The sequence below is a fragment of the Megascapheus bottae genome, chromosome 19 (assembly GCF_031878675.1).
Source record: "Megascapheus bottae isolate mThoBot1 chromosome 19, mThoBot2.hap1, whole genome shotgun sequence".
NCBI lineage: Eukaryota > Metazoa > Chordata > Mammalia > Rodentia > Geomyidae > Megascapheus > Megascapheus bottae.
In genome coordinates this window covers 46,228,960-46,243,808 of record NC_143527.1, presented here as the reverse complement: position 1 = coordinate 46,243,808, position 14,849 = coordinate 46,228,960, and the positions used below count along the sequence as shown (strand labels likewise).

Sequence of the window (14,849 nt, the reverse complement as noted above, 5' to 3'; positions counted from 1 at the left end):
GGCGCGCCCGCGAGGGCCCTGCCGGCCGGGCTGCCGTGGCGATGGAGCGGGCCGCGCGGACTCCGCCGCCCCTCCGCAATCGAGGGCTCGTGTGAAGCACAGGGGCTCTCGGGGCGCCCGGCTCCCGCGCCCCTTGGCCGCGGGGTGATTGTGAGCTCCAGGCCCCGCACGCCCTGGTCTCCGTCCAGAAGCGCTGGAGTCGGGCCTCCTTCCGAGGCCGGGATCCTGTCCCTGCCCTGGAGCTTCCCGTGGACTGTGGGTCGCACCAGCCTCGCTGGGAGGGGAGCGGACGCGCAGTTCTGTGGGCAGCCCTCCCTGAACGGCGGCTTCCACTTGCCCTGGCACCGGGCGTTCACGGAGCGCCCTGGGGACGGTCCAGGCCGGCCACGGGGGGAGGGTGTTGAGTGACATTCAGAGTCATCTTCCACGAACAAGCTGTGACACAATCGTCTGTCAGTATTCTGGTGTTCTAGGAATTTGAGAAAAATACATAGAAGGTTTAGGGGAAAAATGTTTCTTCCGTTGACTAAACCAACTCGAAGGCCTCTATAGGCATCGATGGTTTAAAAAAAGTGCACGTGACACAGAATGAGCTCATGAGCTTTATGTTGCCATGACTATCTTGGGTTCTAAAATTTTGAAGTCCTTGAGTTTGTTAAGTTACTGAACTTCTGAGTAAAACCGAAATATTTTTATTTTCCTAAATTCTCGTAATAAAATAATTCCAACTTTGTGTTTGTTCTCTCTGTGGTTTGGGTGAGGAGGGTGTGCAGTTGCTAAGGCCTTGAGCTCTCTTCAGGGCCTTGAAGAGACACACACCATCCCTAGGACTTGAAATCAGGACTTGGGCGCCATCCTTGAGCTATTTTTGCTCTAGGTAGCCCTCTTGCATTTGAGCCACAGGTCCATTTTTGGCTGTTTGGTGGTAAATTGGAGATAAGAGTCTCATGGACTTTCCTTCTAATCATGAGCCCCAGATCTCAGCCTTTTGAGTAGCTAAGATTAGAAGGCGTGAGCCACTGGCTTCCTGCTTTCTTGGTTAATCTTTTTTTTTTTCCAAATAGTCAATGTTCAAAGCTGAGTTTTGGTCTGTAAATAACCTGATAAGTTTTCAACCTTATATTTAATAAATCATTAATCCCCAGGGATATTTAAATTGTTTTTAAGTGCAATTATGTCAATCACACGACTTTAGATCAACTTAAGTTCATTCTTCAATTCGTATGAGTTCTGATAAAAGATATGTATAGACAAACAATATTGACCTTGAATTAATTTATTGCACCAACACATTGTGAAACATTGTCTAACAGAATAGTTATTCATAATCCATCCACTGTCACCCAAAACACACGTTATGAAAAGTGCAATATATTGGATTCTGACGTGTATCTCAACTTTACTCCCATTTATATGCTAATGTTTTGATTTTTAAAAGAAACAACTAACAAATACATACATTTGATATTCCAAAGCCTGAAGGTTTTTAACGATAGTCAAATTCTTCCTCTGTCCCCAGGAGCTCCAACTCAGTAACTTTTGTGAAGCACAAAAACAACTGAAACTCTCTTAGACTCCAGAAAGATGTGCACTGAACCCAGAGGATGGAGCAGGAAATCGCCCCCACTCACACACCTATGCACATATCTCTATAGATTCCTTCACAACTCTGGCACCTTATTCTTCCCACATAATTTTCATGCTACAAAGAGTTAAAAGAAGTGATTTTCCCATTTGGTTCCTCATTTCTGACCCCTATGCTTTTCACAAAAAAAGTCTAATTGGAACAAGGAGAAAAGACATTTCTATTCATATGATGCTAATACAAATGTATAGCCAGACGATGACATAGCTTCTATAAGGCCCCAGAGTTCCTTCCAAAAGCTCTGCCCTTTATAACCAAACCCAAGGGTAAGGACCACCAGTTGGGGCAGCCGTCTAGGGGTTCACAAATCTAGCTGTTCTCTATTAAGCCACTAAATGTCAATAGTCATAAATCATACATATTGACTCACTTGTCTTTAACCTTGAAATGAGAAAAGAAACTTATAAATCCCCAGTTAATTTCTGCACAGAAAGCCCACATCAACTGTGAAACAATTCAGAGAACTGAGATGTACAGAGTTCCTACAAAACATAAACTCCTCTCTTTTTTTAAATATAAATATGATCCTGAGTCACTGGGTTTGACAACGTGCCTTTGCTAAATTTGATCTTGAACCTGAATGCTTTTCACAGAAGCCTTTAATTCAGTTATTGGAAAGGAATTAAATCTTTCCAGCATGCCTCATGCTTAGTATCTTTTAATATTTCCTTATTATTCATAAAAGACACAGAAATGTACTCAATGCTTCATAAAAAGACCCTTGGTTGAAATCATAGGTAAACATGCATAAAAGGCAGACTAAATAAGACCTTCATTTGTTAAGGAAAAGAAAAGACCCTCAAAAGGAAATTCGGCTGCAAAACTGCCACATTTGACCACACTATGTTTAAGAGGCACTGCACAAAAATAAGCAGAATCATCAAATGCACTTTTTTTCTTACAAAAGTATTTTTTAATAAATTGATGTATTTCTCTGAAATAACATGATAGCCCAATGCTACTATCAAGGTAGCAAAAGTGAAGATGCCTGGTACTTTTATAGAAACACTCTGACAGGACAGTGGCATCTGTGGAGATTCTTGACAGCTGAGCACCTTCCTACATGAAGACGTGCGCGTATCAGTGTAGGGACTGAGCAGACCATGAAAGTCTAACAATTAAGCTGCACCCACAAACCACAATCAAGAGAAGGGGGATACAAAATAGTATGGCTAATTTGCTAAAGAAAACGAGTCTTTTAAACAGGTCATTTAAGGAAAAACTAGTGTTAAAATCACAGGGCATCTTACTGAAATGGAGCTGTAAAAAGACAGATTAGAACTCTGAAAGAGCGAATGCTGCTACCACTGTGTGATGGAAGTGGTCAAGGAAGACAGCCACGCAGCTGTCCTTGGTGCTGACCAAAGCCAGAAATCCCTGCTCTGCACCAATGCTGGTGATGGGTCACCTATGCTATTGCTGGGGGTCAGAGCGACAGTTGGCTGGAGTTCAGGCATCAAGTGACGGTGCTCTCAGATTGTACCACCACCTGCTCTTCCACAAGCCACACTTGCCAAAGTTGATGTCTCTTGCTTAGGGTTAACCTCCCCCGCCCCCCACAAAGAGTCTTTAAAACAAATAGGAGAAACTAGAATCATCTGACTTGTAACACTATTATTACGTTCAAACCACCAGGAGAAATGTGTTTTTCTTGGTTACAACTATAAAAACTTCATCTGAACCTGATTACATGTACATTAATGATCAGATTTTTAACATGAATTTTTCTAAAGGACGAGTCCAGGTAGAAATAACAAGAGTCTTTTTGAAGCCTTTTGGGGCAGTTTGAACTGCAGAGAAGGACTGAACTGAGATTGTCTTTATCTTCAGTTACAACTAGATTGTAAGCAATCACATGTCTAGAGTTTTATCTGCTGACTGTCAGTAAGATAATTGGCCTTATGCCACTGATTTTTCCCCCCTACTGGGGCCCTTCACGTTATTTCTAACCTGCAAATGCTGCAGATGCAAACAGCTACAGTGATGTACCCATCAAGTCACCAATGTGCATTCTAAATAAGCAGGCACAGAATGAGACATTCATGGCTACTTAGGAATATCTAACCAAGGCAGGTTACTCCTCTGAGGCAGTAGCCCAGGTTTCAAACACGTGTACTTCAGAAGCTGTGATCCAGACTATTTAAAAATCCCAAGCTGGCAGCATTAAATACTTCTTACTGAACAGGTTTGTGTGTTAAGATTCTGTACACAGTAAACAACTTACTGCTAGAGCCAGACTCCATCTACAAGCTGAACTAAGTCAATATTTCACTGAAGTCTTATGTTCCTCCATCGCTATCACATCTCTTAAAACAAGTGCTTTGCCTGCAACAGAACTGACATTGATCTGTCAAGGCTTTCCTTGCTGGATACAGACATAAAACAGTCAGAAAGCATAAAGTAGCTTCATTTTCCTCAGGCATATGCTTAGAACCCAAGGTTTACTTTCCCTATCAACAGGTTGTGCTTAAGTTGATAGAAATCAGCTTATGGGAAAGTTAAAACTGTGGTTAACTAAAAGTTATTATGTTCGCATAGAGAGCAAACAATACAATCCAAATGTTTCAATAAATGAAAAAAAGTCAAAACCAAGAACATAAGCATATGTAATGCTGAAGTCACTGCCTTGCATCATTTTTCTTCTTTCCAATATTTTATGTAGGACAGTCATTCAGTGAATATTCATTCATCGAACAAGACATGAAATGACTTGGCTGGGAATTGGGCCTAGTGGTAGAGTGCTTGCCTAGCATGAAGGAAGACCGGTGTTTGATTCCTCAGTACCACACACATAGGAAAAAGCTGGAAGAGGTGCTGAGGCTCAAATGGTAGAGCTCTAGCCTTGAGAAAAGTCCAAGGTCAGGGCTCAAGTCCTAACCTCCAGTACTGCCAAAAAATAGAAAAAAAATTATGGGAGCTTTCAATTATGTATAACTCAGCATGAGAGCATTCACCTTGCATCCACAGGCTCCACAATTGATCCTCAGCACCATACAAAAAGAAATAAAGAAATAAAATTTATGAATTTTCTGGAGTTTTTATTACTATTTTAAGACTATAGTTGACTTTGAACAACTCAAAAAGACAGCCCACAAATACAGTAAGAATTATGATATTTTCTCTCCCCCATCTCCTCCCTCTCTCTCTATATCTCACTTGCTGGCTCAGTTGTGTGTATGTGCATGTATTTTACACTCTGGCTGTGTTGTCCAGACTGTTTGAAACAGCTAGGCTCAACTGATATTCCCATCTCAGGTTTCCAAGGTTTCTGGGACAATTAAAATGTACCACCATACCCCGCTCAGAACTAGACTATTAAAAATCACTCTCTCTTGTATAACTACAGGGGAATTTTATGAGAATAGGCAAATTCATTGTCACAATTTAAAACACGATCTGTAATACCACCATTTTTTCTTCTTCTAAAGTGTTGCTCTTCTTTATAAGAAAGTTCTGGCTAAACTTTCTCTCTCTCTCTGAATCTTAAGTTTGAAGGAGAAGCAAATCTATCATCATATTGAAATTAATATAGGGAATACGTCACCAGCCATCAATTTCTCCTGAGGCTGAGATCTGAGGATCATGGTTCAAAGCCAACCCACAGGAGAAAGTCCATAAGACCCTTATCTCCAATTAACCACTAGAAAACTGGAGTTGGAACTGTGGTTCAAAGTGATAGAGCACAAGCCTTGAGCAAAAGAGCTCAGGACAGTGACCAGACCCTGAGTTCAAGCCCCACAACGAGACCCAAAACACAGACACAGACACACACACACAGACACGCACACACAGAGGAAAACTTGCTTGTAGGGTAGGTTGAGGGAGGCTCTACCTGTAAGGTAGAGGTCTAAACTGTATACCACATGCAGCTGAAGGAGCATGGACTCTGCCCACAGGAAGGGCTCACTGACCTGTCCTTAATGATTCAAAGCCTCCCTGAATCCCCCCAATCGAATTCCTTGTATACTTGTACCACATTTGGAAGGGACTGGGTGTCCTATAAGCTCAGTAATTGTCTTAATTGTGCTCTGTTCATCTGGAAAGGTGGGATGAGAAAGACAGATGCAACACTTCTGTTCTAATCATTGAAGCTACCCAGTGATATTTTATCCTTCAAAACAGATCTTCCTCTACCAGATCAGTGAAGAGTCTTTCCACGTCATTAGATTGCTATCTTCGGTTGAGAAGAAATACTGTGGTGTGTGGATGTAGAAACTGCAGATGGGCCAACCAGGAAGCATGAAGCAGATGGGGCTAAGATCCAGCAGAGGCCCCTTGTTCTCTACAAGCTGGGTTGTGATGCATTGTGACAGGAAATCAGGCCCAGGTGCTCGTACCCGTAGGTAATAGTGGTGGCATTACTTGAGGTGGCGGGGGCCGTCTGTCTGTGGATGGTTTGGGTGGCATATTTGGACAAGTAGCAAAGTGGGAGCTTGGATGATGAGAAGTAGATTGTTGGTGAAATGAAGCTTTCATTTGGGAACCCAAAACCTTAATTTCTTTTTTTTTATTGTAATTAGTAAAAGGGTTACATGATATTTGCCAGATAGAAGGTGCATTAATTCACATACATTGATACCCTTTCACATGTCTTGGTACCCATTTCCCTCCCCCCCACACCCCCCACCCGTCTTGGTTTTCCCCCCTTCCCTATCAAATTTCAAATATCCAAATACAAATAAATTCAATATATCAGATAACAAAGTGAGATACTATACCAATATGAGATAACCAAGGGACAGCAAAGGAGATGAGAGACAACATAGCACATTAAGGACAACAATCATTCATTATACGGCTTTTGCAAAACCTTAATTTTTTAAACTTTGAGCCACATACTCTGCTTGAATTGTATGCCTTTTCTGGTCGATTTTTACTGAAGCTTATGGTACTGAAAAGTGAACTTAGTCACATGGCCTACTGTACTAGACACCTGAAAATCTACAGCTGACTTGAATTCTTTTTTCTATCATTTAGAAGATTTTTTCTTTTCTTTTTCTTTTTTTTTTGCCAGGCCTGGGGCTTGAACTGAGATCTGAGGATTGCAGTTTGAAATTAGTCTCTGCAAGCAAGTAAATGAGACTTGTTTTTAGTTTTTGTGCTAGTCCAGGGGCTTGAACTCATGGCCTACTCTCTGTATCTGAGCTTCTTTTGCTCAAAGCTAACACTCTAACATTTGAACTACAGCACCACTTCTGGCTTCTTTTGAATATTGTATTGGAGAGAAGAGTGGCATAGACTTTTCTGCCCTAACTGGCTTTGAACTGTGAGCCTCAGATCTCAGCATCCTGAGTAGCTAGAATGACAGGCCATGAGCCAGTAGCACCTGGCAGTCCATGAAACGCTTATCTGCAATTAAATACCAAAAAGCCAGAAGTGGAGCCAGATATGGCTCAAGGTGTGGCTAGTTCTAAAGCATTAGCCTTGAGAAGAAAATTAAAAGCTCAAGAAGGCACCTAGACCTTGAGGTCAACCCAGGACCAAGACACACACACACACACACACACACACACACACACACACACACACACACACACACGCACGTTGTTTCCTATACATTAAAACTGCAGTTCTTTAGATTCCTATGTTATAAGGCCCAGTGGCAGTCTCCCTGCCTTTTTCTTTTACTATAACAGCCTCCAGTGTCTATTTGATGTTTATGTGAAACCAGTGGCTATAAATTAGACAGCTTAGAACAACAGAAAATAAAATAATCTCAAGTTATTAAAGATATTTATAACAAACTTTAAATACACATAAGACTGCTTAAACAATTTTCCATCTATCACTTTGGGTTTACTCTGAAAAACACCAGCTCCTGCTCAGTATTTAACTCAGGCAGATGGACTCTGAACAAAAGCTTATCCAATTTCCCTGAAACAGATGCAGTCATATCAGTTTTCCTTGACACAAAATGTGACAAGCTACTGCCTTCACTTCTCTGGGTTGTGCGGCAGGCCTGGGCACTGTCCTTGGGCTTTCTCAAGGCTACAGCTCTACCACTTGAGACACAGCACCACTTCCTGCTTTTCTGTATGTATGAGGTACTAAGGAATCGAGCCCTGGTCTTCCTGCATGCTTAGGCAAGCACTCTACCAGTAGGCCAAACTCCTAGCCCTGCCTTCAGTTTTATCCATGGAGAAATAGATTCAGATGTAAGAACTGGACTAAAATAGGTCCTTCCAAGAATGGGAGGTAAATGAAGGAAATGAGAGAGAGAGAGAGAGAGAGAGAGAGAGAGAGAGAGAGAGAGAGAGAGAGAGAGAGAGAGAGAGAGAGACAGAGAGAGAGAGAGACAGAGAGAGAGAGACAGAGAGAGACAGAGAGAGAGGAGAGAGAGGGAGGGAGAGAGAGAGAGAGAGAGAGAGAGAGAGAGAGAGAGAGAGAGAGAGAGAGAGAGAGAGAGAGAGAGAGAGAGAGAGAAAAATGCTCTTCCTCCAGGGACCAGTGCTAGAAGGTTCTGGGACATATCTCAGAGTTGATCCATTAGAGGAGTAAGGAAGCTGGGATATTTTATGCACTAGCTCCTATTCATTATTATTTAAGGGCTGTCCTGGAGCATTAATGCCTAAGGGACTTCCAGATTGCCCCTTACATAGGCTGAGCATGCTACTATAGGTAAAAAAAATGTCCACAGGCAAAAAGTGACAGTAATTTGCAGAAAGAAGCCATCTGTGCATAGGGAAATGACATGATGAAGACATGTGGAGGGATGGCAACCGTGTTGATTCACAAATGACTCAATTAGAGCATTCCTGTAAGAGGGTGCAAGAGCAGTGACTCTCCATGCAAGGGTCATGTGTGGAGTGAAGCACTAGTTACTCAGTTAAGTTAAAATCAGCTGAATTGAGGCATTATAATGACTGTATTGCTAGCTAACTGGGAGGTGGACTTTGGGAGAATGGTAGCTTGCAGCTATTCTGAGTATGTAGGTTTATGAGACCTCTTCTTTAATACATAGCTGCCTATGGAGACTTCTGCCTATCATCTTAGCACACGAGGCTAAGATGGAGAGATTTGTGATTCTAGGACACTCTAGCCACAAAAATTCCCTAAAATCAACAGAAAGGTCAGGTAGGCCACTGGCCTGAGATTCTTATCCCAGTTACAATGGAAAAACTAAAACAGGTAGTCATGGTCTGACCCAGATTTAAAAAAAAAATGACTAGTGAAACAAATGCCTGGGGAAGTGGCTCAGTAATAGAAAGCATGCCTGGTAGGCAATTAAACTTGAAGTTCAAAGTCTAGTACAGCCAACTTATTTATATATACATGTATGTGTGTGTACATATGTGGTGTACATATGTGGTGTACATATGTATTGAAAGACAATCTACCACTCAGTTGCACCTTGCTTTAAAAACTGGGCCAGGAGCATGGCCTTGTGGTAGAGTGCATGCCTAGCATGCACGAATCTCTGGGTTTGATTCCTCACTACCACATGCATAGAAAAGACCAAAGTGGTACTATGATTCAAGTGGTAGAGTGCTGGCCTTGAGGAAAGCCCAAGGACAGCACCCAGGCCCTGAATTTAAGCCCCAACACTCACACAAAGATAAATCAATAAATGACTTCACAAAGCACTATAGCCTTAAGTCCTTTTTTACATTGTTTACTACGTATCTATGAACCACTTATGGCCAAGTTAATAATGAAAAGACTTCTTTTTCTCAGTGGAAATATTGCATTGGTTCTTCACATTCATTAAGCATCTTCCTGGTCATGTTCAGTGAACAAAAAATGAAAGAAGAATGTGGTATGCCTGATGATCACAGATTAAAAGACACAGTAAAGGGGCCAAGAGTTTGGCCTAGTGGTAGAGTGCTTGCCTAGCATGCACGAAGACCTCAGTACCACATACGTAGAAAAAAGCCAGAATTGGTGCTGAGGCTCATGTGGTAGAGCCCTAGCCTTGAGAAAGTCCAAGGACAATGATCAGGTCATGAGTTCAATCCCTGGACTGGCCAAAAAAAGAAAAAAAAAGACACAGCCTGGTGCTGGTGTCTCATGCCTGTAACACCAGCTAGTCCAGTCTGAGGATTCGGTTTACAGCCATCCCAGGCAGGAAAGTTCAGGGGACTCTGACCTCCAATCAAATACTCAGAAAAGGCCAAAAATGGCACTGTGGCTCAAGTGGTAGACTAGGAGCCTTGAGCAAAGGAAGCCCAGGGACGGTACCCAGACCTTGAATTCAAGACCCATGACTGATGAGAAAATAAGCAATAAATAAATAAATGACACAGTAAAAAAAACAAATACACGTGATTCTGTGTTTATTTTTCATTAAAACATCAAGCAGAAATGAAAGAGATTGCTAATCATTACCTAAAGCATTTTACAAGGTAGGATTTTTAATACATTCCTATAAGGTTAATGAAAGGAATTCTAAAATCTAATAAAAGTTGGTACTCTTGGAGTTTATTAACTAGATCATTCAACCTGGTATCATATAAAGTCTCTCTTTTACTTTAACATAGGAGGTTATTAGCATTATATCATTTCTCTTGTCCACATCCTGATTTTTGCTAGTTCTATTTCTATTCAGTTAAGATATAACAATTTACATTCTTGTATTTGTCCTAATTTTATTTCTTTTTTTTCAGGTAAAAGAAAGGACTTTTATTGGTGAGTTGGAACAGGAAAATGTATGCAATACATCACAAATGCCACTACAAGAGTCACGTGACTAAGAATTCAAATTCCTTAAAAGACAGTAAATAACTTAATCTAGACTCATGTCTTCCTCTTCATCTTTCTTGTCTTTTGTGTCGCCCTCCTTCTGCTCAGATTTGGCATTGTTCTGCATAGCTTTGGCAAATGCTTCCACATAGCCCTTGTTGGCGGCCTTCAAGGCCTCCGCGGGCAGGCCAAACTGGCCCATGAGGGGGCCCAGCTGCCCCGAGGCCAAGGCTGCACTGAACGTTCCCAGGGCCTGCTGGAACTGGGGCGAGGTCAGCGTGTTCTGGATGTCGTCCCCGGTCTGGGGCAGCGACTCACCCGAGGATAAGTAGGGCAGGAGGCGCTCCTGGACATCGGCGTTGGCCAGAATGGGGGCCATGATCTCTGGGGTCAGCACGCTGGCCAGGTCCACTTGCTGGCCGCCAGCTGGCCCGGCTGGCACGTTCGTGGGCTGGGTCGGACTGGCTGCCTTACCCGTTCCATTACTTGAACTGGGCGCGGGGCTCCGGCGGGTGGCCGAGGCGGCGGCTGGGGCAGAAGGGGCTGGGGGGCCACGGGCAGAGGAGGTGGTGGAGGATGGGGTGACAGCTGCCGACTGGCTCAGGAGCTGGAGGAAGAACTGCTCGCTGGAGGCCCGCAGCTACCTACAAGACTGGCCAGGCCCGGCCCTGTGAGGGCCCTGAGCCCACCCAGTCCTCCAAGGCTAGCCGGTCGGATGCGCTGCAGGAGTTGGCGGTGACTCATGTTTCCAGCAGGCTCTGCAGGCCACCCTCACCACCCAGGGCCGAGAGCTCGTGGCCACCGCTCCCGCTGGCCCCCAGTGCCCCAGGATCGGGGGTTATTCAGATACTCATTGACTTTCCAGCAGTGCTCCTCGTCCTGGTCAGTCTTGGGCTCCTGCATCCAGAAGAAGAGCCTTTTGGACCCAGCTTTGATCCTGAGCATGTAGACCCTCCCACTGGGGCACTGGGCCACCCGCTTGAACTCGCAGTCGTCAGGGAAGATGACCAGGTCGTCCTCCACGGTCCCCGACGTCCTGTCCTTCCAGCAGAGGTGGAGGAGCGAGTCGTCTGTCTGCTGGATGGACAGGAGCCCTGTCCGCTTGTCCGGGGTCACCGTGGTCCACTTCAGGGTCATCTTCCCTGCCCAGAACTCCACGAGGTACTTGCTGGAGGACCCGCGCGAGCCTGGCACCAGGCTCGGGAACAGGGCGCCCGACGTCGTCATCCTGGTTGCGCCTACGCTCGGCCGAGAGGCACCGTCCGGGCTCGCTCTTCCCCGTCCTAATTTTCAGAATTACATGATTAAATCCACATGCTCATTCCAGAATGGCATATTGATTGACATTCATCCCAACATGCAACTCAGCCCAGAAGTTTACTCTCAAGTTATTGTATATGTTGAGGGAGGCTAAAAGTAAATCCAATAATACACAATGAAATATAATATTACCAGACTGCCATTGCATAAAACTTTGAGCAAAAGGGAATGAAGTTGAAAACTGTTACAAGAAACCAAACCACTCTGACAAGTCCATTGTCTCATATGAGAGGGAAAAAAAATCCTTTGCTAGAGAATTATCTTCACCAATGATCTAAAGTTTTTCTCTTTTAATATGTACCTTGATGAGAGGGGAGTGGGAAACAGGGACAAAAACATAAGAAGGAGTATCAATGTGTGAGAAGAAATGCACCCACGACCTGACGAATGTAACTGTAACCCCTCTATACATTACCACAACAATAAATGTTTTTAAAATGTACCTTGATGATTAAAAATTAGATGCCCATTCTCAAGTTAAGAAAATAAACCAGGATAAGAGAATATGAAAAAAAAAAGTTACTAGGAAGGGGCCGGAGTGTGGCCTAGTGGTAGAGTGCTTGCCTAGCATGCAGGAAGACACAGGTTCAATTCCTTGCTACCACATACATAGAATAAAGCCAGAAGTGGTGCTGAGGCTCAAGTGGCTCGAGCCTTGAGAAAGTCCAAGGACAGTGCTTAGACCCAGAGCACTGGCCAAAAAAAACAAAAATAAAAAAGTTACTAGGAAGCATACTCGAGTGTCACAGTGGACACACTAATCAGATCAGGGTGATAGGAAGAAGGGTAAAAGAAAGCGTCCCCAATAAACTTAAAGCCAGACTCTGCAGTTCAAGTGTAACTTGAAAAAGGAGCCAGACTTCTTAGACAGAGAAAGAAAAACTCCAGTAGAACCTGTTAACCAGTGAATATTGTTTACCTACGAGACAGATCACAGGCAAAAACCCAGTAAGAATCTCACAAAACACTGGACCACAGCACTCCTCTCTTAACCACAATGACCCAACATTTGTTGCCCTGGCTACAGAACTCCACTGCCTAGTGAGGAGCAGACAAACAGGGTATTCACACAGAAACAAAGGGACCAAGGACAGAACACAGGAGTTTGCCAGGTCTACAGAGGCAGGGCAGAAGGTTTTTATACAGACTTTAAAAATGAAGCTATAACTGATAGAGGAGCTATGTATTAGAAGGCAGGAAAGACAATGTATCTGAAGGAAACCACAGGCACTCATATCAAGGTTAGTGAAAATAACACATGGAATGCTTTTTTGGTCACACTAGGCCAGCTGGCTACTTGCACCCACTACCTGACGAATGTAACTGTAACCCCTCTATACATTACCACAACAATAAATTTTTTCATGTACCTTGATGATTAAAAATTAGATGCCCATTCTCAAATTAAGAAAATAAACCAGGATAAAAGGACATGGAAAAAAAAAGTTACTAGGAAGGGGCCGGAGTGTGGCCTAGTGGTAGAGTGCTTGCCTAGCATGCAGGAAGACACAGGTTCAATTCCTTGGCTTCTCAGAAATTAGTCCTTTTTTTGTTGCCTGGCTGTGGAGGAAAAGGATCTCCTTGAATTGGTGTCTGGGTACAGAAGATTCTTCTGTACTAGAGATGTAGAATTGAGAGCAAGGAGGAAGAGGGAGGTGAGCTCTAGAGCCTATGTCTATTTCCCATAGTTTTATTTGCTCTCTTACCTTTCTAATAACCCTGGCTAAGTTGTCTTCTTGGACCAAAAAAGATACCTGACCACCATCTACCTTCAGCTACATGCCTTTTCTCCTCATCTTTATTAAATAGAGAAAAAAATTCACCCTCACTTTTCATATGCTCCACTGTATTTTCACAAGGTAGTTAAGTGTTGCTGTCTCCCCCCGCCACTCCCCAACTGCATAACCATGATTCAGGGTTTTCTTCCCTTCCAAACGACTGCTTGTTTCTCTCTAGGAAGTCTACTGACTGTCTACTTTTATGAAGGCAGTGCCCGCATCCCTGTTTTCAGAGCTGATTTCCATAGGTCAGGTTATTTAGGGGCTGCAGGAGCTGAGGTGAGATCAGCACTGCCACCTGGTGGTGAGAGATAAGATTCCAGCCCTTTTTTTTTTTTTTGGTGGGTCATGGGGCTTGATCTGGCCTGGGCACTGTCCCTGAGCTCTTCAGCTCAAAGCTACCACCCTACCCTTGAGCCAAGCCTCACTTCCATTTTTCTAGATGTTAATTGGAGATAAGTGTCTCAGGTTCTTTTGTGCCCAGGCTGGCTTTGAACCTTAATCCTCAGATCTCAGCCTCCTGAGTAGCTAGGATTACAGGCATGAGCCACCGCACCTACACCAGCCTTTTCTGAGGGTGAGGGAGAGGAGTGTGAGGAAAAAGTAGTCTTTTCTGTCAAACTGAAATGCTTTTGTATTGTATATTGATATTTTTTGGTATTATTTGCTTTTTTAAAATATATTTTTATTCTAATTAATAGAAGGGTTACATGATATTTGCCAGATAAATGGTGCATTAATGCCCACACATTGAAACCCTTTCACATGTCATGGTCCCCATTTCCCTTCCCCCCTCTATTATTTGCTTTTTAAAGACGTATTTCTGTGCTGTTTATGACCAGCAGCCATGTGAGGAATGCAAATCTTGTGCCGAAGGAGTTGAAAGAGTGACATTGCAATTATCAGCTGTGCTGCTGTGACCCACTCGCCAAATTAGGGAGATAAATATTTATCGAAGGAATTCAAAGAATAAAACTGCAACTGCCAAGTGTGTTGCTTGTTAGAGAAATCTTTATCAATGGCCAGTCCTGAGCTTGAGCTCAGGGCCTGAACCTGTTTTTGGACTTTCTCAAGGCTAGAGTTCTACCACTTGAGCCACAGCACCACGTCTAGCTTTTTTCTATGTATGTGGTACCGAGGAATTGAACCCTGGTCTTTGTGCATGCTAGGCAAGCACTCTATCACTAGGCCAAACACACGTGACCCTCCCCTTTTTTTTTCTGTGGCTCACGTGGCTTGAACTGTGCCTGGGAACTGTCCCTGAGCTCTTTTCAGCTCAAGGCTACCACCCTCCCCCTGGGTCTGGGTGGGAGGTGTCCCTGAGCTCTTCAGCTCAAGGCTACCATCCTACCCTTGAACCAAGCACCACTTGTTTTCTAGAGGTTAGTTGGAAATAAGAGTCTCAGGTCCTTTTGTGCCTGGGGTGG

General features: G+C 43.6%; 1 pseudogene; it reads right to left on the bottom strand.

Moving 5' to 3' along the window:
- Window positions 1-9,912: 9,912 nt before the first annotated feature.
- The window catches only part of LOC150049955 (proteasomal ubiquitin receptor ADRM1 pseudogene), a 166,359-nt pseudogene continuing 161,422 nt past the window's right edge, over window positions 9,913-14,849 (bottom strand).